This window comes from Arachis hypogaea, chromosome 10 (assembly GCF_003086295.3).
Source record: "Arachis hypogaea cultivar Tifrunner chromosome 10, arahy.Tifrunner.gnm2.J5K5, whole genome shotgun sequence".
Classification (NCBI taxonomy): Eukaryota; Viridiplantae; Streptophyta; class Magnoliopsida; order Fabales; family Fabaceae; genus Arachis; species Arachis hypogaea.
In genome coordinates this window covers 84,780,402-84,806,873 of record NC_092045.1, presented here as the reverse complement: position 1 = coordinate 84,806,873, position 26,472 = coordinate 84,780,402, and the positions used below count along the sequence as shown (strand labels likewise).

The 26,472-nt window shown below is 37.0% G+C and overlaps 1 non-coding gene across 1 annotated transcript; it reads left to right on the top strand.

The window, feature by feature from the left end:
* Positions 1–23,345: 23,345 nt before the first annotated feature.
* Positions 23,346–23,449, top strand: LOC112718832 (small nucleolar RNA R71). Its single transcript, XR_003161159.1, has one exon. It is a non-coding gene; the product is annotated as a small nucleolar RNA R71 (small nucleolar RNA).
* The last annotated feature ends 3,023 nt before the right edge of the window (positions 23,450–26,472 follow it).

Sequence of the window (26,472 nt, the reverse complement as noted above, 5' to 3'; positions counted from 1 at the left end):
TTGATGTGATCACAATTTCGTCCACCAAGTTTTTGGCACCGTTGCCGGGAATTATTCGAGTATGGACAACTGACGGTTCATCTTGTTGCTCAGATTAGGTAATTTTCTTTTCAAAAAATTTTTCAAAAATCTTTTTCAAAATTTTTCTTTTCTTTTTCGTTTTTCCAAACTTTATTTTCGAAAAATATAATAAAAATACAAAAAAAATCATAAAATCATAAAAATAAAAAATATTTTGTGTTTCTTGTTTGAGTCTTGTGTTAATTTTTAAGTTTGGTGTCAATTGCATGCTTTTAAAATTTTTCTTGCATTTTTTTTCGAAAATTCTATGCATTCATAGTGTTCTTCATGATCTTCAAGTTGTTCTTGACAAGTCTTCTTGTTTGATCTTGGTGATTTCTTGTTTTGTGTTGTTTGTTGTTTTTCATGTGCATTTTTTGTTTGTTAGAGTCCATGCATTAAAGATTTCTAAGTTTGGTGTCTTGCATGTTTTCTTTGCATCAAAAATTTTTAAAAATTATGTTCTTGATGTTCATCATGATCTTCAAAGTGTTCTTGGTGTTCATCTTGACATTCATAGTGTTCTTGCATGCATTAAGTGTTTTGATCCAAAATTTTCATGTTTTGGGTCATGATTGTATTTTTCTCTCTCATCTTAAAAATTTCAAAGATCAAAAAAATATCTTTTCCTTATTTCCCTCCAAATTTTCGAAATTTTGGGTTGACTTGGTCAAAAATTTTTAAAATTAGTGGTTTCTTACAAGTCAAGTCAAAATTTCAATTTTAAAAATCTTATCTTTTCAAAAATTATATCTTTTTCATTTTTTTCTATTTTTCAAAAATTTCAAAAATCTTTTTCAAAATATTTTTCAAAACCTTTTTCTTATCTTTACATCTAATTTTCGAAAATTAGCTAACAATTAATGTGATTGGTTCACTGCCTTCTTGGATAAATTCTTTCCTCCTCAAAAGCTGAGCAAGCTGAGAGTGGATGTTCAAACCTTCAAACAAAAAGATGGTGAATCTCTCTATGAAGCTTAGGAAAGATACAAGCAGCTGACCAAAAGATGTCCATCTGACATGTTTTCAGAATGAACCATATTAGATATATTCTATTATGGCCTATCTGAATTTTCAAAAATGTCATTGGACCATTCTGCAGGTGGATCTATTCACCTAAAGAAAACGCCTGAAGAGGCTCAAGAACTCATTGACATGGTTGCAAACAACCAATTCATGTACACTTTTGAGAGGAATTCCGTGAATAATGGGATACCTCAGAAGAAAGGAGTTCTTGAAATTGATGCTCTGAATGCCATATTGGCTCAGAACAAAGTGTTGACTCAGTAGGTCAACATGATCTCTCAAAGTCTGAATGGATGGCAACATGCATCCAACAGTACTAAAGAGGCAGCTTCTGAAGAAGCTTATGATCCTGAGAACCATGCCATGGCAGAGGTTAATTACATGGGTGAATCTTATGGAAACACCTATAACTCATCATAGAGAAATCATCCAAATTTCTCATGGAAGGATCAACAAAAGCCTCAACAAGGCTTTAACAATGGTGGACGCAATAGGCTGAGCAATAGCAAGCCATATCCATCATCTTCTCAGCAACAGACAGAGAATTCTGAACAAAACACTTCTAATTTAGCCAATATAGTCTCTGATCTGTCAAATGCCACTTTCAGCTTCATGAATGAAACAAGATCCTCCATCAGAAATCTGAAGGCACAAGTGGGCCAGCTGAGTAAGAAAGTCATTGAAACTCCTCCCAGTATTCTCCCAAGTAATACAGAAGAGAATCCAAAAGGAGAGTGCAAGGCCATTGATATGATCAATGTGACCGAATGCACAAGGGAGGAGGAGGATGAAAATCCTAGTGAGGATGACCTCCTGGGACGTCCCTCAAGCAAGAAGGAGTTTCCTATCAAGGATCCAAAGGAATCTGAGGCTCATATAGAGACCATAGAGATTCCATTAAATCTCCTTCTGCCATTCATGAGCTCTGAAGACTATTCTTCCTCTGAAGAGGATGAAGATGTGACTGAAGAGCAAGTTGCTCAATATTTAGGAGCTATTATGAAGCTGAATGCCAAGTTGTTTGGTAATGAGACTTGGGAAAGTGAACCTTCCTTGCTCATTAATGACCTAGATACCTGGATTCAGCAAACTCTACCTCAAAAGAAACAAGATCCTGGCAAGTTCTTAATACCTTATACCGTAGGTACCATGACCTTTAAAAAGGCTCTATGTGATCTGGGGTCAGGGATAAATCTTATGCCACTCTCTGTAATGGAGAAGCTAGGGATCATTGAGGTACAACCTGCCTTGTTCTCATTACAATTGGCAGACAAGTCATTGAGACAAGCTTATGGAATAGTGGAGGACGTGTTAGTAAAGGTTGAAGGCCTTTACATCACTGCTGATTTCATAATCCTAGACACTAGGAAGGAAGAGGATGAATGCATCATCCTTGGAAGACCTTTCCTAGCCACAGCAGGAGCTGTGATAGATGTCAATAGAGGTGAATTAGTCCTTCAATTGAATGGGAACTACCTTGTGTTTAAGGCACAAGGCCATCCCTCTGTGACAAAAGAGAGTAAGCATGAAGAGCTTCTCTCAGTTCAGAGTCAAGAAGAGCCCCCACAATCCAACTCTAAGTTTGGTGTTGTGAGGCCACAACCAAACTCTAAGTTTGGTGTTAAGATCCCATATCCAAACTCTAAGTTTGGTGTTGGGACTATACAACATTGACCTGATCACCTTTGTGGCTCCCTGAGAGCCACTGTCAAGCTATTGACACTAAAGAAGCGCTTGTTGGGAGGCAACCCAATTTTATTTATCTAATTTTTATTTTATTGTTATTTTGTGTTTTATTAGGTACATGATCATGAGGAGTTACGAAAAAAATCATAAAAATTAAAAACAGAATAAAAAACAGCAGAAGAAAAAAATCACACCCTGGAGGACGCACAGGCTGGCGTTCAACGCCAGTAAGATGCATCTGGCTGGCGTTCAACGCCAGAATAGAGCATCAACCTGGCGCTGAACACCAGAAACAAGCAACATTCTGGCGCTGAACGCCAGGAATGTCCCTAGAGAAGAAAAGATGGCGCTGAACGCCAGTAACAAGCATGAAACTGGCGTTCAACGCCAGAAACATGCTTTACATGGGCGTTGAACGCCCAGAACGTGCACCAATGGGCATTTAAATGCCAGAATGGTGTGCAAAGGCATTTTACATGCCTATTTGGTGCAGGGATGGAATTCCTTGACACCTCAGGATCTGTGGACCCCACAGGATCACCTCAAGATCTGTGGACCCCACAGGATCCCCACCTACTATATTCCCACCTTACCTCTTAATCCTATTTTTGTGATTACTCTTCCCCATGTCACACTTCCCAACACTCTTCACCAATCACCTCAATTCTTCTTCCCAATCACCCCCTTCACCACTCAAATCCATCCACTTTTCCCCATAAACCCACCTACTTTCAAAAATTCAAAAACATTTTCCCACCCATTCCCACCCTAAATGGCCGAATACACACTACCCCCTCTCCCTATATATACCCTTCCATTCTACTTCATTTTCACACAACACAACCCCCTCTTTTTTACCTTGGCCGAACCCACATCTCTCCCTCTCTACCATATTCTCTTCTTCTTCTTCTTCTCTTCTTTCTTCTATTGCTCGAGGACGAGCAATATTTTAAGTTTGGTGTGTGGTCAAAGCACAATCTTTTTTGTTTTCCACTACCATCAATGGCACCTAAGGCCGGAGAATCCTCTAGAAAAGGAAAAGGGAAGACAAAAACTTCCACCTCCGAGTCATGGGAGATGGAAAGATTCATCTCCAAGAGCCATCAAGACCACTTTTATGATGTTGTGGCAAAGAAGAAGGTGATCCTTGAGGTCCCTTTCAAGCTCAAGAAAAATGAGTATCCGGAGATCCGACATGAGATCCGAAGAAGAGGTTGGGAAGTCTTAACCAACCCCATGCAACAAGTCGGAATCTTAATGGTTCAAGAGTCTATGCCAATGCATGGATCACTAGGAACCATGATCAAAGTATGAACCCGAATCCAAAGAATTATCTCACAATGGTTCGGGGAAAATACTTAGATTTTAGTCCGGAAAATGTGAGGTTGGCGTTTCACTTGCCCATGATGCAAGGAGATGAACACCCCTACACTAGAAGGGTCAACTTTAATCAAAGGTTGGACCAAGTCCTTATGGACATATGTGTGGAAGGAGCTCAATGGAAGAGAGACTCCAAAGGCAAGCCAGTTCAACTAAGAAGACTGGACCTCAAGCCTGTGGCTAGAGGATGGTTGGAGTTCATTCAACGCTCCATCATTCCTACTAGCAACCGATCTGAAGTTACTGTGGATCGGGCCATCATGATTCATAGCATCATGATTGGAGAGGAAGTAGAAGTTCATGAAGTCATCTCCAATGAATTCTACAAAATAGCTGACAAGCCCTCCACCATGGCAAGGCTAGCTTTTCCTCACCTTATTTGCCATCTATGTTACTCAGCTGGAGTTATCATAGAAGGAGACATCTCCATTGAAGAGGATAAGCCCATCACCAAGAAGAGGATGGAGCAAGCAAGAGAGACCCTTCACGGTTCTCAAGAGATGCATGAGGAAGCTCATCATCAAGAAATCCCTGAGATGCCTCAAGGGATGCACTTTCCTCCCAACAACTATTGGGAACAACTCAACACCTCCTTAGAATATTTGAGCCACAATGTTGAACAATTAAGGGTGGAACATCATGAGCACTCCATCATTCTCCATGAAATAAGAGAAGACCAAAGAGCAATGAGGAAGGAGCAACAAAGGCAAGGAAGGGACATAGAAGAGCTTAAGGACATTGTTGGTCCTTCAAGAAGAAGACACCACTAAAGGTGGATTCATTCCTTGTTCTTTATTTCTTTCTGTTTTTCGGTTTTTAATGTTGTGTTTACCTATGTTTTGTGTCTCTACTTCATGATCATTAGTATGTAGTAACCATGTCTTAAAGCTATGAATAAAATCCATTAATCCTTCACCTCTCTTAAATGAAAAATGTTTTAATTCAAAAGAACAAGAAGTACATGAATTTCGAATTTATCCTTGAATTTGGTTTAATTATATTGATGTGGTGACAATACTTTTTGTTTTCTGAATGAATGCTTGAACAGTGCATATTTTTGATCTTGTTGTTTATGAATGTTAAAATTGTTGGCTCTTGAAAGAATGATGAACAAAGAGAAATGTTATTGATAATCTGAAAAATCATGAAATTGATTCTTGAAGCAAGAAAAAGCAGTGAAAATTAAAAAGCTTGCGAAAAAAAAAAAGAAAAAATAATAATAGAAAGAAAAAGAAAAAAAGCAAGCAGAAAAAGCCAATAGCCCTTAAAACCAAAAGGCAAGGGTAAAAAGGATCCAAGGCTTTGAGCATCAATGGATAGGAGGGCCCAAGGAAATAAAATCCAGGCCTAAGCGGCTAAATCAAGCTGTCCCTAACCATGTGCTTGTGTCATGAAGGTCCAAGTGAAAAGCTTGAGACTGAGTGGTTAAAGTCGTGATCCAAAGCAAAAAGGAGTGTGCTTAAGAGCTCTAGACACCTCTAACTGGGGACTCTAGCAAAGCTGAGTCACAATCTGAAAAGGTTCACCCAGTCATGTGTCTGTGGCATTTATGTATCCGGTGGTAATACTGGAAAACAAAATGCTTAGGGCCACAGCCAAGACTCATAAGTAGCTGTGTTCAAGAATCAACATGCTTAACTAGGAAAGTCAATAACACTATCCGAAATTCTAAGTTCCTAGAGAAGCCAATCATTCTAAACTTTAAAGGAAAAAGTGAGATGCCAAAACTGTTCAGAAGCAAAACGCTACAAGTCCCGCTCATCTAATTAGAATTAATATTCATTGATATTTTGAAATTTATAGTATATTCTCTTCTTTTTATCCTAATTGATTTTCAGTTGCTTGGGGACAAGCAACAATTTAAGTTTGGTGTTATGATGAGCGGATAATTTATACGCTTTTTGGCATTATTTTTAGGTAGTTTTTAGTAAGTTCAAGCTACTTTTAGGGATGTTTTCATTATTTTTTATGTTAAATTCACATTTCTGGACTTTACTATGAGTTTGTGTGTTTTTCTGTGATTTCAGGTAATTTCTGGCTGAAATTGAGGGATTTGAGCAAAACTCTGAAAAAGGCTGACAAAAGGACTGCTGATGCTGTTGGAATCTGACCTCCCTGCACTCGAAATGGATTTTCTGGAGCTACAGAATTCCAAATGGCGCGCTCTCAATGGCGTTGGAAAGTAGACATCCAGAGCTTTCCAGAAATATATAATAGTCCATACTTTATTCGGAAATTGACGACGTAACTTGGCGTTGAACGCCAAGTACATGCTGCTGTCTGGAGTTAAACGCCAGAAACACGTCATGTTCCGGAGTTGAACGCCCAAAACACGTTATAACTTGGCGTTCAACTCCAAGAAAAGCCTCAGCTCGTGGATATATCAAGCTCAGCCCAAACATACACCAAGTGGGCCCTGGAAGTGGATTTATGCATCAATTACTTACTCATGTAAACCCTAGTAGCTAGTCTAGTATAAATAGGATAAGTTACTATTGTATTAGGCGTCTTTTGACCACGTTTCATCTTTGGTCTTAGTTTTGTTTTATTCTTCATCTTAAGAGGCTATTGATCACGTTTTAGGGGGCTGGCCATTCAGCCATGCCTGAACCTTATACTTATGTATTTTCAACAGTGGAGTTTCTGCACACCATAGATTAAGGGTGTGGAGCTCTGCTGTACCTCAAGTTTCAATACAATTATTATTACTTTCTATTCAATTCTCTTCTATCCTTATTCCAAGATATACGTTATACTTAACTTTGATGAATGTGATGATCCGTGATACTCATCATCATTCTCACCTATGAACGCGCGTGACTGACAACCACTTCCGTTCTACTCTAGGCCGGGTGCATATCTCTTAGATTCCCCAACAGAATCTTCGTGGTATAAGCTAGATAGATGGCGGCATTCATGAGGATCCGGAAAGTCTAAACCTTGTCTATGGTATTCCGAGTAGGATTCTGGGATTGAATGACTGTGACGAGCTTCAAACTCCTGAAGGCTGGGCGTGATGACAAATGCAAAAGAATCAAGGGATTCTATTCCAACCTAATTGAGAACCGACAGATGATTAGCCGTGCTGTGACAGAGCATAGGAACGTTTTCACTAAGAGGATGGGATGTAGCCATTGACAACGGTGATGCCCTACATATAGCTTGCCATGGAAAAGAGTAGGAAGGATTGGATGAATGTAATAAGAAAGTAGAGATTCAAGAGGAGCACAGCATCTCCATACGCCTATCTGAAATTCCCACTATTGATTTACATAAGTATTTCTATCCCTTTTATTTTCTATTTACTTATTAATTTTCAAACCCCATAACCATTTAATCTGCCTAACTGAGATTTACAAGGTGACCATAGCTTGCTTCATACCAACAATCTCTGTGGGATCGACCCTTACTCACGTAAGGTATTACTTGGACGACCCAGTACACTTGCTGGTTAGTTGAACGGAGTTGTGTCCACACATAAGTGCCATAATAATGATTCCATACAACAACAAAGAATACTACATTGATGTGATCACAATTTCGTCCACCAGGCTCCCAGCTTCATTTGCCAAAGCTAGGAATATCTTGTTTGGTCGAATCTCAGCCTCATCATTATCCTCGATCACGCACTTCGCATGCATGGTCAGCTCCCTATACTCATGGTAGTGCACCACCTTTCTCACTAAACATGGGTGCGAGTACCTCAACTCAATCTTGAACAAAATCCACTCTTGGATGTCCTTATCAAACGTCACATATATCCTTGCCTTGCACCCAGGTGCTAAAATCGTGTTCTTCCGTGTTGGTACTTTGACACGAGACCCACGGAACCCGTTGCGATTACAGTGGATAGCTTGGTTAACAGGTTTCTTTGTGATCTTGTCACATGTTGTCGTCCTTATCTTAGTTGCAAATCCTATTTTTTTTTACGTATGTAACATAGAATTCATGAGCCATCTGCAACTGCGCAAATCATATTTCAACTCTTGGTATTTCATCTTCTTGAAGGCAACCATGATCCGATAACTACATTTCAGATTAATTACAAAAAAATCATTACCATTAATGATCAAATCAACACATGCAGATCATGACTACACAAAATTAAACTACAATCCAAAACATCGTAATCAAGATCCATCTTTTCACTTTCAACCTCAGTAACATCCGACAGTTGCATGACCTATAATTCCAAAATAAACATGGAAAATCAAAGAAAAAAATAAATCCTTATTAAATATCATGTAAATAAAACCTCTATAACCAGCACAAAAAATGCAACAAAAACTAGAAATAAAGTTAATCATCCTAACAATTCTAGCTTAAAAACAAATGCATGAAAATGACAATAATGGATAATTGAATTAATTATTTCATTTTACCTATTATATAAAGATTGTAACTACTATGGATTCTCTTTTACAATGTCACTGTACCTCACATAGCTGAGCATGCATTATATATAATTACCATACACACAATTCAGTCCTCGATTTCAATGCTTGCATCACCCTAGAGTTGCTTTTTTTATTCATTCAATGATTATCATGTATAATTATATACATAAATTCTTATCTACACATGCAGGAAGCATATAAACATACCATTCATTATAAAACAATCATATAAGCATACCATTAATTAATTTATGCAAATTCTCCATACATATAAGCATATAAGCATGAAAAATAAGCATATAATATGCAGGAAGCATATAAGGATACCATATAATATGCAGGAAGCATATAAGCATACCATACCATTATAAAACAACTATATAAGCATGCCACGATTAATTAATTTATGCAAATTCTACATACATATAAGCATACCATTCAATATAAAACAATCACAGATTCGATAGAATCACAAATTTTCCGTCACATATGAGTAAGCATTAAACATAAAAATAAACACGCCATTTGCATTGAGATTTAAAATCTAAATCAGTTGAAAAATAACCATCCATTATCAATATTTTGAATGTAAGTTGCTCACCTTATTCGATTGCTCACCATCGATGACGAAATGGTCGGCTACGTTTTCATATAGATTTGATGAATTCTCATTACCAATGGTAGATGGAACATAACCCAGTAGACCAACCATATCGCACTCCATTAAGAAACTCCAGCTGGGTGATGTTCATGAAGGAGGAAGCATACTTGAAACACATTCATCTTGCTACGTCCACATCGGGAAGAAGGCACACATCGACTGTGCACTATCCTCGTTGGACGTCTAGGTTGCTGCATTGCAGTGAAGATCGACCAAACAAGAGGAACGTCATGCTGGGCGGCGGACTGTGCAAACGACGAGGCCGGTCGGAACAGACTCGAACGGCAGACGATGATTATGGCAGCGCTACATTGGCAAGATTCTCGAAAAAATAGAGAGAATGGAGGTCACGCCATATAGAGAGAGGGAGGTCATTGTTTTGATTTTGTAACTGACGATAATCCTAATTTGTTTCAAATTTCATATTAGAAACAATTCAAAATTAATTAATTGCCCATAATATATTTTTAATTTTAATTTAACCCCATTGTATGCATTGTACAATACATCTATTGGCTCCTCATACTTTTCCTAATTATAATGTTGGTTTAATCCTTGTAGTAACTAAAGTGAGTAGTGTTTTTGTAAGTATCGTTGGAATTTATTGCAAAAACTGTGATGGGTTATTTCAAAAACGGGTAACATAGAGTTAGAGAACTAATGTGTTTGGGCTTAGCCAAAATACCTTTAGTTTCATTTGAAAGGCTATTTATAGTACATAACTTAAGAGTGGATTGCACGACCAAAAAAATAAGACTGGATTGGGTTGACCAAAATAAAGTAAATCTATTTACACTTATCATGTTAGAAAATTTTTTATTTTCCTGAGAAGCCTTAAATGAAGATGTCATTAAAAAAAAGTCTATAAAAATGTGTAATTTAATAATTAAAGTTGTGACAACATTTTTTAGCGAGATGAGAGATAGTAATAATTTTTGGATTAAAAAATAAGTTTTTGTTTTTTTTTTGTGAAATTAGTCACCGTTTCCTAAAAATTAATTGTCAATAGCAATCACCTTTATTTACTCGTAACATAGAGAGTACAGTACTCTCAGTTATTTTATTATTTAGTTTCATTATCATTAGATTTATTTTTAATAATTTTAATTAACATGAATAAGTGAATAAAAATAGAAATTAAAAAAACATGAATATGATGAAAAAAAAAGTAGAAATAAAAAGGTTATGAAAATAAATTAAAATAAGAATATGAAGACTGTGAAAATAAATAATCATAAAACTAAATAATTAGTGAAAATTATTAATATATATAGTATGAAAATAACTGAAACAATAATTAAGGATATGTTTTTTTTTTCCATGAAAAGATTTGGGCGTCAGTCTTATATATTATAAATATGGGTAAAAATATTTGGTCGTTCTTAATTAGGATGGTATTAAATGTTTTTATTTAATAATTTAAGTTTGAAAACGGTCTTTTAGAGTAATGTGTCATAGAAGAGAGTCCAATGTCAACGTTACACATGTGAGATGAATAATGTAAATCAAATATTTAAAAGTATAATATTTTATTGTGTTTATGAAAAACAAAAAAAATGAATAATGATATTCATAGTTATCTTGTTGTGAGGCTGGTTTTTTGCTTTATTCGATTAAGACATAAAAAACTAAAATTTTTTCCAATTTTTTGTGCTAATTTTTTCCTCTATTATTTTATTTCCTTCTATTTTTTCGTCTTCGATCTAAACAAAGTTTTAATTCGATTTGTCAACATTTGTCAAAGTTATAAAATATTTTGGTGTATTGTAAATATTGTAACTGTAATGGACAAAAAATATTAAAGTTGTTGATATTATTATTTTTATTCATGATGGTTCTTAATAACACACTTATTTACTAGTAATGTTGTTATCATTTATCATTCTGACTTGTTTAGGTACCAAGGGTAAACGAAGTCGTTTATTCATCATCCAGCATGGTAGGGAAGGTGTCATCTCAGCATTCTATTTGTTTAGTCATCGCCAGAAAGAGTCGAGGGACCACATTGGTGCCCGAACTTGAATCTGAAAGACCAATATAGATAATTTTAAATTTCGAGGACCAAAATGAGTAATCGCGTGAATCTCAATGACTAAAATGGGGATTTAGTCTTGTTACTGTTGTTGTTGTTGTTGTTGTTGTTGTTGTTGTTGTTGTTGTTGTTGTTGTTGTTGTTGTTGTCGTTGTTGTCGTTATTATTATAAGAGTAAAGTATCGTTTTTGTCCCCAACGTTCGGGGTAAATCTTATTTGTGTCCCTAACGTTTAAATCGTTCTATTTGTATCCTAACGTTTGTAAAAGTGATTCAATGTTATCCTGCCGTCAATTACACATCATGAACACTTTAGTTTGAGTTTTAAAAATCTTTTCTTGAAGTTAGAATACAAATATTTGGGATAGAATCAATGATCCACTCCGAAAAATAGCTCATCAAAAGTTGAAATTAATTCCTACAACATTTACATAATTCACTTTTCTAGGAACATAATTGAATCTAAACACAAATAGTGGGTATAATATTAAAATTGAACACATCCAAGTAAGACCTAATTGAGAATGAATACATCCAAGTGAGAATAATTGAAAAATATAATCTGATTTATTAGTATAATTGATAGTAGCATAACAGTGAATCACTTTTATAAACGTTAGGGATACAAATAGGACGATTTAAACGTTAGGGATACCAATAGGACTTACCCCAAACGTTGGGGACAAAAACGATACTTTACTCTTATTATTATTATTATTATTATTATTATTATTATTATTATTATTATTATTATTATTATTATGTTTGGAATGAGTTTTGAAGTGGGTTATAAAATGCCCTCCTTATGAGTTTTACAAATTAGTGTTAGATGAGAAGGAAGATATTAGTGGTGTCAGTTGTTTCTTGTCCCGTTGTTCTGTGAAAACACAATTTCTCTTGTATGCTTAAGTGGTGATGAGTACCGATGGTGGTCATTTTCCATTCTACGCCGTGCAAAGGGGTCGTGTTCCTGGCGTGTATCGCTCATGGCAAGAGTGTGAGCAACAAGTCAATGGCTACCGAAACAGCGAACACCGTGGGTTCCGTGATTTGGTTGAGGCTATGGCTTGGCTACGCAGCGCGGCAACTCTTCCCGCCCGTCAGCCAACACCACCTATTCAAACGGGGAGAAGAAGACCTTTGAGGTTGTTAGAGGAGGCCTTCTATTCAATCTCTTCATCCCAGCAAGTATCTTCCGGAGTAGTTCCATCGAATAGCCAGAAATGTGGTAGTGGCAGCAACCCTGATGAACAGGGAGGTGAGATGTAAAAACTTTACTTTTAAAGCTTTTATCAAAGTTTTCATTTAGCAAGCTTTTAATGCGAAGTGACTGTGATGTTGTTAATGTGCAGTGGTGGGGCCAGTAAGTGAGAGGGCGTTCATGCATGTAGAAGACATGGAGTTAATGTTGCTGAGAGCGTGTTCGTTCTTTCAAATTGGTCCTCAATTTTTGTTCCTCGAAAAATCAACCCGAAGGATGATAATGTGCTTTTTGGTTTCATGGTGGTTCTCCCCCACAATGGCAGAGGACTAGATCTTGTTGCTCACGATTTGTTGTGCTACGAAGAACGCTTTACTCGTCAAGAAGTTTTATTTACAATGTTGGATAAGATTCTTTTTGCCATCGATTATACTATTCTTGATTACAACCATCGCATTGTTGTACATGTCACGGCGCAGTTGAATCAGGACAAGAAGGAAGAAATTGACCGATTGAACGAGAGAATTCGTAAACTGGAGCTTGAAAACAAGTAACTTTGGAGACAAATTGAAATGTTTGGAGAAATGTTAGACGAATAGGTTGACCATAATGCTGTTCCTGTATGTGATTCTTTTTTAAAGTTTCCTTTTGTTTTGATAAGATGAGGTAGTTGCAGGTACCGGGTTGTAAGGGATGATCTTGCTGGTGTTTTGGTTGGATTTTTGGTAACAAAGATACTTAATCTGGATCCTAATGGAATACAGTTTGCCGTTGGGTTCCCTCAAGGTGTAATAAAGTAGTTGTTAACTTTTATTTATCTGGGATCAACTGGTTGAAGTGGGTATTCTGTGTTAGATAGAAATATGTTATTTTGTTAACCTTAACTCGATGAATGTTCATGGGTGTATTGAAGACGATTCTCAGGTCCAAGGGGGGTTTGGAAATTTATATTTTCGAAAACTGGTTTTCCAGAAAAAAGAGATACAAGGAATGCAAGTAGGAGCTAATATTATCCAATAAATTCATAGAATAATAAGCTAATGCAATTAACAGCTTATATTTATAAATTGTATGTTGACATCTCTTTCTTCAAATTTGTTGTAGCAACATGTTGGATAAATTACTAATGCTATGATTAATAATTAAAAACAAGAATCAATTGGTGCAACAAAAATTATTACAGGCAATTTTTCTAATTATCATTTAAAGATATAATTATTATGAAAATAATTTTTTATTTGACAATCATTTATGAAATTCTTGATAATGAAATTTAAAGGATCAATAAACTTAAATAAACTAATGAGTCATCAATTCTTTTTTTCCTTTTAAATTGCTTTGCATAGAATAAAATATTTTTATCTAATTTTTAAATTATTAATTATATAAAAGAATATTGTATTTAAAATTTCCGTACATGAATATTCACTATTAAATTTAATCTTTTTTTTCTACATGGATTTGAATTGGATCATTCTATTTTTATAGATTTGAGTACATGAATTTTTACATGTAAATTTAATTTACTATTTTCTTTTTAAACTTCTTTGTATTGGATAATATAATTTTTTTGAAGTTTTTAAATTATTAATATTGTAGACGAGTATTGTATTTGAAATTTCAGTTAAATGTATTTTTTAATAACTTTTTTTCGATGAATTTATTTAAGTTATACCACAAAAAATTAAATAGTCAAGACTCATATTTAAAATACAATACTCTTCTACAATGATAATGTAATTTATTCAAACATATTTACTCTTAAGAGAAGATGTGATAGGAGTTATTCGTCATTAGTTCATATAGTCTTTACAAAAGAAAGCTTTTGAAAATTAACTTTGGGTGAGGCTGGCGTGTATCATATATATAGCTCTTAAGCAAAGGTGAGTAGTCCTTTCATCTGTCATGTCGCCGTTATCCTAAGGTCTAAAACTGTGCATATGGGAAAATGCATAGCAAGTGAGGGTGAAAGGGTCATTTTAATCTTGTTGCTTCTTCTATAAGTCTCGTTGGTGGTTTCGTGAATAGTTAAATATATTTCTTTTTTCTAGACATGTGATACAAATTTTTTTTAAATGGAATAATAATATAGTTGTGTTTGTTTAGCTGGGCCTAGCTCACTAATGGGCCATGATATGATATGAGCCCATTTCATGGTTTCATATAACACATGTGGAACTATTCATAACCATAGTCCGTGCAAGTTTGAGCAATGGAGACATGTGCTACTGTGGAAGAGATACTTGAAAAAATGAAGGAGCAAGTTGATGCACAGAAGGAGAAAAATAACGATGTCTCTCTCGCTTGGTGAGTAAAGCAATCCCAGTGACACCTTTGTGATTCTTGTTGTGTGTTATCTTTCTCCTGACAAGTCAAAACATGGTTGTGTTTCGAGCAATAAGGTCGCTAAAGGGACGGATGGTGGTGACGGAACCACCGACGACGACCATATTAGGTTCATCCGGATGTTTCAGGAGGTAAGTTTTCTGCAGAACATGTTGTGGCCATTTTGTATGAATTGAATAGTTGTTACTAAGTTTAGCCTACGTGGAAGTATGTGGTTGTAGGGATATTGCAGATAATAAACCGAAATGAAATTACCAGGGAGGTCATGAAGACCCTGGATGACCACATTAGGACTATCTCCAGGATGCTGGTGGATCATGGGAAGATTCTTCAGTCTCTGATGCTTGCTATTGGTCCACTTGCCAACCTGAAGAAGGAAGTCGTATAAGGCAATACATAGATGGTTGCATGTAGGAAGACACGAGCAAAGGCGTCGGATCCACAAGAGGCGACAGTTGTTAGCAAGGAAGCTGCGGGAGCAAAGCGTGGTGCCATAAAGCTCTCACATCCGCTGAAGCCAACAACTAGAGGGGACACGTCCTGCCAAAGAAAGACACAAAAGAACGGAAACGGTGACGCCATTGCGTCTGCTAAGTTGAAAGTAAGTGAAGTTATTTTGTTTTGGCAATTTACTTCCAAAAGTATGAACTTAGTTGTTTCATCGTTTACTGTTGGTGCAACATAAGTTAACATTCGAAGACCAGGATTCTGTGTCAATAGAAGGTAGTGACGTCTGGAAAACTGAGCATGAGTCATCGTTCACATATCACACACATCCTGCCTTCCATGTTGCATCTAAGATGCCGTAGGTAATGAGTTTACTGTTTGGGTGTTTAGTAATATTTCTTTCCTTTGTGAAGTTCCCTTGTGTTAGTCCAAATGGAGTTAACTTACATGGAGTTTGTGTAGCTTTGCTTGGGTAGTGTCTCGAATTGGTTTTTGGCCACCAGAGGGAATGCATTTTCAGGGGTTGGAGTTTACTATGACCGCTTATATTTTTTTGAAGAATCTGGATGAACGGTACATATGTATTCGGCTTGGCTTGGTGAATGTGAGTTGTCACAATAATACACTTGAGCAGTCTTCAGTTATTGGAGCGTGATCATGATTGTTTACTGTTTCTTTTGGTAGGGAGATTCTAGTTGCGAATGAGCACTTACAGGATGATCGCCGTGCACTGTGGAGCCTGCAACCAGGACACCAAGTTGTTGACGACGTGAGTAGTGGTTAACATACGTTCTTGTTATATGTTGATGTGTGGGAAGCCTTTATATCACTATTGGGTAACCATGTTTCCTTCAACAGGTTATCAACATGGTGGCCTCCATGCTCAGCTTCGACAACATGTCTCCTAAGTGGTTTTTGCCAACCACCTTTGCGGTAAAACTATGTTTTCGTGTCAAAAAAAGTGTGCTAACCATTTTTGTTTTCATGAGAAGCTTTAAATGAATATGTCATTAAAATAACGGCTTAAAAATGTGTAAGTTAATAATTAGAGTTGTGACAACATTTTCTTGTCAAGATGAAAGATAGAAATAACATAATTCATGTTTGATAACTGAAATAATAGTCTGATTATTTATGGAATAAGAATAAAAAACCAATAATTTAAGGTTCAAAGAAAATATGTTGCGTAGTGGTTTTTGATTTCTTATCCATGGTTAATTATATGGTGCTTGTAGATTGGTGTCCAATTATTGTGTAATTTTTTTTAAGAAAAATTTAATTATTAAAAGTTAATTTACGTTTATAATTTCTGAATTGAATATTTGGTGGACGAAATTGTGATCACTATTCTTTAAGTTGTACTTTTATGGAATTTGAAATTGGCACGAGTGGACACAACTCCGTTCAACTAACCAGCAAGTGTACTGGGTCGTCCAAGTAATAAACCTTACGTGAGTAAGGGTCGATCCCACAGAGATTGTTGGTATGAAGCAAACTATGGTCACCTTGTAAATCTCAGTTAGGCAGATTAAATTGGTTTATGGGTTTTTGAAAATAGAAATAAGAAAATAAATAATAAAAGGGATAGAATACTCATGCAGATTCATTGGTGGGAATTTCAGATAAGCGAATGGAGATACTGTATGGCTCAAGGACGCCTGCTCTCCCACTGCTTCAACTCAATCCTTCTTACTCCTTTCCATGGCAAGCTGTGTATAGGGGTTCACCATCAGCGGTGGCTACTTTCAATCCTCTCGGGAAAATGATCCTATGCGGCTGTCACTCGCATGGCTAATCGTCTGGAGGCATCATCCATGGTTGATGGCTACATCCCATCCTCGCAGTGAAAACTACGCTCACGCGCTCTATCACAGCACGGCTAATCACTGGTTGGTTCCTGCGCCTACTGGAATAGAATCCCTTGATTCTTTTGCGTCTGTCACTAACGCCCAGCACTTGCAAGTTTGAAGTACGTCACAGTCATTCATTACCAGAATCCTACTCGGAATACCACAGACAAGGTTAGACTTTCCGGATTCCCAGGATCCTACTCGGAATACCACAGACAAGGTGAGACTTTCCGGATCCTCATAAATGCCGCCATCTATCTAGCTTATACCACGAAGATTCTGTTGGGGAATCTAAGAGATACACATTCAAGCTCGGTTGCATGTAGAACGGGAGTGGTTGTCAATCACGTGCGTTCATAAGTGAGAATGATAATGAGGGTTACTTATCATCACATTCATCATGTTCTTGGGTACGAATGAATATCTTGGAATAAGAATAAGAGAGATTTGAATAAAAGAAAATAGAATTGCATTAATACTTGAGGTACAGCAGAGCTCCACACCCTTAATCTATGGTGTGCAGAAACTCCACCGTTGAAAATACATGAGTAAAAGGTTCAGGCATGGCCGAATGGCCAGCCCCCATGTGGTCACAAGACCGAATGATCAAAAGACTCAAGTGATCAAAAGATATCTAATACAATAGATAAATGTTCTATTTATAATAAACTAGCTCCTAGGGTTTACATGAGTAAGTAATTGATGCATAAATCCACTTCCGGGGCCCACTTGGTGTATGCTTGGGCTGAGCTTGATTAATCCACGAGCTGAGGCTTCTCTTGGAGTTGAACTCCGAGTTATGACGTGTTTTGGGCGTTCAACTCCGGATCATGACGTTTTTCTGGCGTTTAACTCCAGACAGCAGCATGTACTTGGCGTTCAACACCAAGTTACATCGTCAATCTCCGAATAAAGTATGGACTATTATATATTGCTGGAAAGCTCTGGATGTCTACTTTCCAACGCCATTGAGAGCGCGCCAATTGGAGTTCTGTAGCTCCAGAAAATACATTTCGAGTGCAGGGAGGTCAGATTCCAACAACATCAGCAGTCCTTTTGTCAGCCTTCTTCAGAGTTTTGCTCAAGTCCCTCAATTTCAGCCAGAATTTACCTGAAATCACAGAAAAACACACAAACTCATAGTAAAGTCCAGAAATGTGAATTTAACATAAAAACTAATGAAAATATCCCTAAAAGTAGCTTAAACTTGCTAAAAACTATCTAAAAACAATGCCAAAAAGCGTATAAATTATCCGCTCATCACAACACCAAACTTAAATTGTTGCTTGTCCCCAAGTAACTGAAAATCAAATAGGATAAAAGAAGAGAATATACTTATAAATTCCAGAATATCCATGAATATTAATTTAATTAGATGAGCGGGACTTGTAGCTTTTTGCTTCTGAACAGTTTTGGCATCTCGCTTTTTCCTTTGTAGTTTAGAGTGATTGGCGTCTCTGGGAACTTAGAATTTTGGATAGTGTTATTGACTTTCCTAGTTAAGCATGTTGATTCTTGAACACAGCTACTTATGAGTCTTGGCTGTGGCCCTAAGCACTTTGTTTTTCCAGTATTACCACCGGATACATAAATGCCACAGACACATAACTGGGTGAACCTTTTCAGATTGTGACTCAGCTTTGCTAGAGTCCCCAGTTAGTGGTGTCCAGAGCTCTTAAGCACACTCTTTTTGCTTTGGATCACGACTTTAACCACTCAGTCTCAAGCTTTTCACTTGGACCTTCATGACACAAGCACGTGGTTAGGGACAGCTTGATTTAGCCGCTTAGGCCTGGATTTAATTTCCTTAGGCCCTCCTATCCATTGATGCTCAAAGCCTTGGATCCTTTTTACCATTGCCTTTTGGTTTTAAGGGCTATTGGCTTTTTCTACTGCTCCTTCTTTTTCTTTCTATATATATATATATATATATATATATATATATATATATATATATATATATATATATATATATATATATATATATATTGCCATTTTTTTTTCGCACAAGCTTTTGCTTTTTTTTTCACTGCTTTTTCTTACTTCAAGAATCAATTTCATGATTTTTCAGATCATCAATAACATTTCTCTTTGTTCATCATTCTTTCAAGAGCCAACAATTTTAACACTCATAAACAACAATATCAAAAGACATATGCACTGTTCAATCATTCATTCAGAAAACAAAAAGTATTGTCACCACATCAATATAATTAAATTAAATTCAAGGATAAATTCGAAATTCATGTACTTCTTGTTCTTTTGAATTAAAACATTTTTCATTTAAGAGAGGTGAAGGATTAATGGATTTTATTCATAGCTTTAAGGCATGGTTACATACTAATGATCATGAAATAAAGACACAAAACATAGATAAATACTAAAAACCGAAAACAGAAAGAAATAAAGAACAAGGAATGAATCCACCTCTAGTGGCGTCTTCTTCTTGAAGGACCAATGATGTTCTTTAGCTCTTCTATGTCCCTTCCTTGCCTTTGTTGCTCCTCCCTCATTGCTCTTTGATCTTCTCTTATTTCTTGGAGAATGATGGAGTGCTCATGATGTTCCACCCTTAATTGTTCCACATTATGGCTCAAATCTTCTAAGGAGGTGTTGAGTTGCTCCCAATAATTGTTGGGAGAAAAGTGCATTCCTTGAGGTATCTCAGGAATTTGTTGATGATGAGCTTCCTCATGCACTTCTTGAGGGCCGTGAGGAGCTTCTCTTGCTTGCTCCATCCTTTTCTTGGTGATGGGCTTGTCTTCTTCAATGGGGGTATCTCCTTCTATGATAACTCCAGCTGAGTAACATAGATGGCATATAAGGTGAGGGAAGGCTAGCCTTGCCATGGTGGAGGACTTGTCGGCTATTTTGTAGAGTTCATTGGAGATGACCTCATGAACTTCCACTTCCTCTCCAATCATGATGCTATGAATCATGATGGCCCGATCCACAGTAACTTCAGATCGGTTGCTAGTAGGAATGATAGAGCGTTGAATGAACTCCAACCATCCTCTAGCCACAGGCTTGAGATCCAGTCTTCTTAGTTGAACTGGCTTGCCTTTGGAGTCTATTCTCCACTGAGCTCCTTCCACACATATGTCCATAAGGACTTGGTCCAACCTTTGATTAAAGTTGACCCTTCTAGTGTTGGGGCGTTCATCTCCTTGTATCATAGGCAAGTGAAACGCCAACCTCACATTTTCCGGACTAAAATCTAAGTATTTCCCCCGAACCATTGTGAGATAGTTCTTTGGATTCGGGTTCATACTTTGATCATGGTTCCCAGTGATCCATGCATTGGCATAGAACTCTTGAACCATCAAAATTCCGACTTGTTGCATGGGGTTGGTTAGGACTTCCCAACCTCTTCTTTGGATTTCATGTCGGATTTTCGGATACTCATTCTTTTTGAGCTTGAAAGGGACCTCGGGGATCACCTTCTTCTTTGCCACAACATCATAGAAGTGGTCTTGATGGCTTTTGGAGATGAATCTTTCCATCTCCCATGACTCGGAGGTGGAAGCTTTTGTCTTCCCTTTCCCTTTTCTAGAGGATACTCCAGCCTTAGATGCCATTGATGGTAATGGAAAAACAAAAAGCTTATGCTTTTACCACACCAAACTTAGAATTTTGCTCGCCCTCGAGCAAGAAAGAAAAGAAGAGAAGAAGAAGAAGAAGAGAATATAGTAGAGAGGGGAAGAAATAGGTTCGGCTATGTGGGAGAAGGAGGGGTTGTGTTGTGTGAAAATGAAGTAGAATGGAAGGGTATTTATAGGGAGAGGGGAGGGTGGGTGTTCGGCCATATTGGGTGGGAATGGGTGGGAAATCGAATTTGAATTTTATGAAGGTAGGTGGGGTTTATGGGGAAGAGTGGATTGATGTGAAAGGTGAATGGGGTAATTGGGAAGAGGAATTGAGGTGATTGGTGAAGGTTTTTGGGAAATGTGATATGGGAAAGGGTGAAATGAGATTAGGATTAGGAGAGTGTGATTAGGATTAAAAGAAAAGGTGGGAATATGGTAGGTGGGGATCCTGTGGGGTCCACAGATCCTGAGGTGAAAAGAAATACCATTCCTTCACCATATAGGCATGTAAAATGCCTTCGTGCATCATTCTGGCGTTTAAACGGCCATTGGTGCATGTTCTGGGCGTTCAACGCCCATGTAATGCATGTTTCTGGCGTTGAACGCCAGTTTCATGCTTGTTGCTGGCGTTCAACACCAGCTTGTCTCCTCTAGGCACATTTCTGGCGTTCAGCGCCAGGATGTTGCTTGTTTCTGGCGTTCAGCGCCAGAATGGTGCTCTGTTCTGGCGTTGAACGCCAGCCAGATGCATCTTACTGGCGTTGAACGCCAGTCTGCGCGACCTCCAGGGTAAAAAAAAATTTTTCTTCTGTTTTTGACTCTGTTTTTAATTTTTTTGATTTTTTCGTGACTCCTCATGATCATGTACCTAATAAAACACAAAATAACAATATAATAAAAATTAGATAATTAAAATTGGGTTGCCTCCCAACAAGCGCTTCTTTAATGTCAATAGCTTGACAGTGGCTCTCATGGAGCCGCAAGGTGATCAGGTCAATGTTAGTGTAGTCCCAACACCAAACTTAGAGTTTGGATATGGGATCTTAACACCAAACTTAGAGTTTGGTTGTGGCCTCACAACACCAAACTTAGAGTTTGACTGTGTGGGCTCTTCTTGACTCTGAACTGAGAGAAGCTCTTCATGCTTACTCTCTTTTGTCACAGAGGGATGGCCATGTGCATTAAACACAAGGTAGTCCACATTCAATTGAAGGACTAATTCACCTCTGTTGACATCTATCACAGCTCCTGCTATGGCTAGGAAAGGTCTTCCAAGGATGATGCAATCATCCTTTTCCTTCCTAGTGTCTAAGATTATGAAATCAGCAGGGATGTAAAGGCCTTCAACCTTTACTAGCACATCCTCTACTATTCCATAAGCTTGTCTCAATGACTTATCTGCCAATTGCAATGAGAACAAGGCAGGTTGTACCTCAATGATCCCTAACTTCTCCATTACAGAGAGTGGCATAAGATTTATCCCTGACCCTAGATCACATAGAGCTTTGAAAAAGCTCATGGTGCCAATGGTACAAGGTATTAAGAACTTGTCAGGATCTTGTTTCTTTTGAGGTAGAGTTTTCTGAATCCAAGTATCTAGTTCACTAATGAGCAAGGGAGGTTCACTTTCCCAAGTCTCATTACCAAACAGCTTGGCATTCAGCTTTATGATAGCTCCTAAATATTGAGCAACTTGCTCTCCAGTCACATCTTCATCCTCTTCAGAGGAAGAATAGTCTTCAGAGCTCATGAATGGCAGAAGGAGATTTAATAGAATCTCTATGGTCTCTGTATGGGCCTCAGATTCCCTTAGATCCTTAATGGGAAACTCCTTCTTGCTTGAGGGACGTCCCAGGAGGTCTTCCTCACTAGGATTTTTGTCCTCCTCCTCCCTTGTGCATTCGGCCACATTGATCACATCAATGGCCTTGCACTCTCCTTTTGGATTTTCTTCTGTATTGCTTGGGAGAATACTGGGAGGAGTTTCAATGACTTTCTTACTCAGCTGGCCCACTTGTGCCTCCAAATTTCTGATGGAGGATCTTATTTCATTCATGAAACTGAAAGTGGCCTTTGACAGATCAGAGACAATATTGGCTAAATTAGAAGTGTTTTGTTCAGAATTCTCTGTCTTTTGCTGAGAAGATGATGGATATGGCTTGCTATTGCTTAGCCTATTGCGTCCACCATTGTTAAAGCCTTGTTGAGGCTTTTGTTGATCCTTCCAGGAGAAATTTGGATGATTTATCCATGATGGATTATAGGTGTTTCCATAAGGTTCACCCATATAATTAACCTCTGCCATGGCAGGGTTCTCAGGATCATAAGCTTCTTCAGAAGCTGCCTCTCTAGTGTTGTTGGATGCATGTTGCAGCCCATTCAGATTTTGAGAGATCATGTTGACCTGTTGAGTCAACACTTTGTTCTGAGCCAATATGGCATTCAGAGCATCAATTTCAAGAACTTCTATTTTCTGAGGTATTCCATTATTCACGGAATTCCTCTCAGAGGTGTACATGAATTGGTTGTTTGCAACCATGTCAATGAGTTCTTGAGCCTCTTCAGGCATTTTCTTCAGGTGAATAGATCCACCTACAGAATGGTCCAATGACATTTTCGAAAATTCAGAGAGACCATAATAGAATATATCTAATAGGGTCCATTCTGAAAACATGTCAGATGGACATCTTTTGGTCAACTGCTTATATCTTTCCCAAGCTTCATAGAGGGATTCATCATCTTTTTGTTTGAAGGTTTGAACATCCACTCTCAGCTTGCTCAGCTTTTGAGGAGGAAAGAATTTATCCAAGAAGGCAGTGACCAGCTTATCCCAGGAGTCCAGGCTATCCTTAGGTTGTGAATCCAACCATATTCTAGCTCTGTCTCTTACAGCAAAAGGGAAAAGCATGAGTCTGTAGACTTCAGGATCAACTCCATTCGTCTTTACAGTCTCACAGATCTGCAAGAACTCAGTTAAAAACTGATAAGGATCTTCAGATGGAAGCCCGTAAAACTTGCAGTTTTGTTGCATTAAGGCAACTAGTTGAGGCTTAAGCTCAAAGTTATTGGCTCCAATGGCAGGAATGGAGATGCTTCTTCCATCAAACTTGGACGTTGGCTTTGTGAAGTCACCAAGCATTCTCCTTGCATTATTATTATTATTTTCGGCTGCCATCTCCTTCTCTTGTTCGAAAATTTCTGAAAGGTTATTTCTGGATTGTTTTAATTTGGCTTCTCTTAATTTTCTCTTCAGAGTCCTTTCAGGTTCTGGATCAATTTCAACAAGAGTGCCTTTTTCCCTGTTCCTGCTCATATGAAAGAGAAGAAAACAAGAAAAGAAAGAGGAATCCTCTATGTCACAGTATAGAGATTCCCTTATGTTAGTAGAAGAAGAAATGGGTTAGAAGAATGGAGATGGGGATTCGGATTTTTGGATGAAGAGAGGTGAAGAGAAGTGTTAGTAATTAAATAATTAAATAGAAGAAGAAAAGAGAAGGAAGATTTCGAAAATAATTTTTGAAAAAGAGGTTAGTAATTTTCGAAAATCAAAAACAAAATATAATTAAAATTAAAATTTAAAACAAAAAGAATTTTTGAAAAAGAGAGGGAGAATTTTCGAAAATTAGAGAGGGAAAAGTAGTTAGGTGGTTTTGAAAAAGATAAGAAACAAACAAAAAGTTAGTTAGTTGATTGAAAAAGATTTGAAATCAAATTTTGAAAAAGATAAGAGGATAAGAAGTTAGATAAGATATTTTGAAATCAAATTTTGAAAAAGATAAAATTTTTGAAAAAGATATGATAAAAGATAAAAAGATAAGATAAAAATTTTAATAAAAAGATATTTTGAAAAAGATTTAATTTTTAAAAAGACTCAACTAACAAGAAACTACAAGATAAGATTCTAGAACTTAAAGATTGAACCTTTCTTAACAAGAAAGTAACAAACTTCAAATTTTTGAACCAATCACATTAATTGTTAGCTAATTTTCGAAAATTTGATATAAAGATAAGAAAAAGATTTTGAAAATATTTTGAAAAAGATTTTTGAAATTTTCGAAATTTATAAAAAAAATGAAAAAAATATGATTTTTGAAAAAGATTTTGAAAAGATAAGATTTTTAAAATTGAAATTTTGACTTGATTTGTAAGAAACAACTAATTTTAAAAATTTTTGACCAAGTCAACCCAAAATTTCGAAAATTTGGAGGAAAATAAGGAAAAGATATTTTTTTGATTTTTTGAATTTTTAATTATGAAAGAGAAAAACAACAAAAATATTCAATGCATGAAATTTTTAGATCAAAACAATGAATGCATGCAAGAATGCTATGAATGTCAAGATGAACACCAAGAACACTTTGAAGATCATGATGAACATCAAGAACATAATTTTGAAAAATTTTTGATGCAAAGAAAACATGCAAGACACCAAACTTAGAAATTTTTAATGCTTGAAAAATATGAATGCAAAGATGCACATGAAAAACAACAAACAACACAAAACAAGAAATCATCAAGATCAAACAAGAAAACTTGTCAAGAACAACTTGAAGATCATGAAGAACACTATGAATGCATGAGATTTTCGAAAAATGCAAGAAAAATTTTTAAAGCATGCAATTGACACCAAACTTAAAATTTGACTCAAGACTCAAACAAGAAACACAAAATATTTTTGGTTTTTATGATTTTATGAATTTTTTTTGTATTTTTATTAATATTTTCGAAAATAAAGTTTGGAAAAATGAAAAAGAAAAGAAAAATTTTGAAAAAGATTTTTGGAAAGAAAATTACCTAATCTGAGCAACAAGATGAACCGTCAGTTGTCCATACTCGAACAATCCCCGGCAACGGCGCCAAAAACTTGGTGGACGAAATTGTGATCACTATTCTTTAAGTTGTACTTTTATGGAATTTGAAATTGGCACGAGTGGACACAACTCCGTTCAACTAACCAGCAAGTGTACTGGGTCGTCCAAGTAATAAACCTTACGTGAGTAAGTGTCGATCCCACAGAGATTGTTGGTATGAAGCAAACTATGGTCACCTTGTAAATCTCAGTTAGGCAGATTAAATTGGTTTATGGGTTTTCGAAAATAGAAATAAGAAAATAAATAATAAAAGGGATAGAATACTCATGCAGATTCATTGGTGGGAATTTCAGATAAGCGAATGGAGATACTGTATGGCTCAAGGACGCCTGCTCTCCCACTGCTTCAACTCAATCCTTCTTACTCCTTTCCATGGCAAGCTGTGTATAGGGGTTCACCATCAGCGGTGGCTACTTTCAATCTTCTCGGGAAAATGATCCTATGCGGCTGTCACTCGCATGGCTAATCGTCTGGAGGCATCACCCATGGTTGATGGCTACATCCCATCCTCGCAGTGAAAACTACGCTCACGCGCTCTGTCACAGCACGGCTAATCACTGGTTGGTTCCTGCGCCTACTGGAATAGAATCCCTTGATTCTTTTGCGTCTGTCACTAACGCCCAGCACTTGCAAGTTTGAAGTACGTCACAGTCATTCATTACCGGAATCCTACTCGGAATACCACAGACAAGGTTAGACTTTCCGGATTCCCAGGATCCTACTCGGAATACCACAGACAAGGTGAGACTTTCCGGATCCTCATAAATGCTGCCATCTATCTAGCTTATACCACGAAGATTCTGTTGGGGAATCTAAGAGATACACATTCAAGCTCGGTTGCATGTAGAACAGGAGTGGTTGTCAATCACGTGCGTTCATAAGTGAGAATGATAATGAGGGTTACTTATCATCACATTCATCATGTTCT